General features: G+C 60.6%; 1 protein-coding gene across 1 annotated transcript in view; it reads left to right on the plus strand.

The window, feature by feature from the left end:
• The window catches only part of ABR (active BCR-related), a 183,406-nt gene that overhangs the window by 80,821 nt on the left and 100,613 nt on the right, over positions 1-1,972 (plus strand). The window lies entirely within an intron of this gene.

A 1,972-nucleotide genomic window follows, 5' to 3' on the forward strand; every position in this document is an offset into this window, starting at 1 on the left:
GCCTCTCGTCGGAAGCCCGTGCTTGTCAGGTTCCCACCCTCCCACCTCCCCAGGGTTCCTTCCTTCTCTGACGGTTAGTTTCTCTGCCTTTCCTGCATCCCTTTCTCTGGTGGGGGGTCTCCTGGGCCCTGACCCTGGGCTGTTGGGATCTATGGAGGGTGCAATGAGTGGGGGAAGTACGAAGGAACATTTGCAGAGCATTCTGGGGGCACTTCCCTCCACTCCCCAGCCTCCCCCTCCTGTAGCTAGCACCTCAACTCTCAGGCACCTCTCCTGTTCCTCTTTGTCAGCCTCCCCTGAAAAGGAGGGCCATAGAGGATTTCTCTGGAAGGTTAGGGACATTCAGTGGGAAAGAGATGGCATCTGGAGATGAACCGACAGGCCTGGGTTCAGGTCCTTTCTGGGTAAATCTTCTCTGTGATCTTGTCTGTAAGTTGGGGGTAGTAAGAGCAGCCTCGCAGAGGTGGCTGGGAGGTGAGAAGAGCAGGAGATGCAGGTGCCCGGATGCCACTCTGATGAGGCTGAATTGTGCACACGGGGCGGGGCGGGGAAGGCTGGCAGAGACCTTCCCGCCCAGCTGGGGCCCAGCCAGCTGCAGGCTGTGTGGTGGAGGCTTGCCACCTTCTCCATTGTCCTTTCTACCTCTGCCCTTGGGAAAGGTCTTGAGAGTCAGGGACCTGGTCCTGTGACCCCCAGGAAGTGGTCAGGGTATAGGAGGGTCAGTGTGGCCTGCTGGGATCTGAACTGCTGGCCAGGCCAGGGTTCACCATCACTAACACTCCTGGCCCTGACTCCAGGAGTGACAGGGCAGCCTGGAGAGATGACAGGTGAACATGATGTCCCACTTCCTCCTTGTGCTTTTCCAAAGCGAGTAGGTCTCAGCAGCCAGCCAGCCCCCTCACGGCACCAGCCTCGGGCAGACTGGATGCCGTGGCTCCTCTGTTTCCCTCCAAACAAACCCCTGGAAATAGCAGAGTTGGCTCACTCCCCGCCAGCCTCAGACATAGGCCCTGTGTCCTCCGGGGCGGTGGAGCCTATCCCCCCGGGTACGAGGCCTACACACAGCTCAGCGGCCGGATCACTCAGTTCTATGCTTCTTCACACGCGTGCCTATCCTGGGAAAAGAAGAACAGCCATGTCCCTTGACAGCTTAATGGGCTGTCAGCACAGGGACTGGAGAGGAAGTTGGCGGGGACAGGTGCCGTGAGGCTGGGGAAGCTCTCAGCTGCCAAAGGGCCAGATTGCACGGAGGGTGGCTGTGGCCGGGCGCCTGGTGACCTGTTGACACCATTCTCAGGCTGCCGGCTGCCCAGGGGCTGGTGTTACGACCGAGGAAGAGGAGTGGGCCCCAGTGGAGGACTTGCTCAAGCCTCAGACCTGAGACGGGGCAGTGCGTGCCTCTGCTCATTCATTCTCTTCGCTCACGTTTTCCGAGGTCCTGCTGCACGTCGGCCCGTGGGTGCTGGGCACAGTGATGACTGAGACACCCAGTCCTGCCCCGGGGGATTAGGGACACATGGGCAGGATCCACAGGGCCACCGGGAGGCCCTGAGACGTAGGAGTTCTGAGCTGGGGCGCCAGGGAGCACATCCTGGAAGAAGTAATATCTGAGCAGATGATGGGACAGGCCCAGCCAGGGGCTGGGAAGGGGGCGCGTGGGAGGGCCCCTCACTCTGCTGCAGGAGAGACCCCCCACTGGTGGGTTTGACCAGAGGCCTTTCTGAGGTGCTGCCCTGCATCCCAGGGCGGGGGTGTCTGTGCGTGGGCTCTGGAGCCTAAGTGGTGCTGGCATTCAGGGGGGTTACAGCTCGACTCCCCTAGTCTTTTCTTCCCTCCTTCCCCCAAGGAAGCCTGCATTGAAATTGTAAAAAAGCTGGCTTTTAGGAGTCTGTGTTCAATCGTGTCCCTGCCAGGCCTCGGTGCCGCCTTCTCGCCCACGCTCAGCCAGCCTTGGGCCCCGTCCTGCACGAGG

The sequence above is a fragment of the Myotis davidii genome, unplaced genomic scaffold, assembly GCF_000327345.1.
Source record: "Myotis davidii unplaced genomic scaffold, ASM32734v1 scaffold363, whole genome shotgun sequence".
Classification (NCBI taxonomy): domain Eukaryota; kingdom Metazoa; phylum Chordata; class Mammalia; order Chiroptera; family Vespertilionidae; genus Myotis; species Myotis davidii.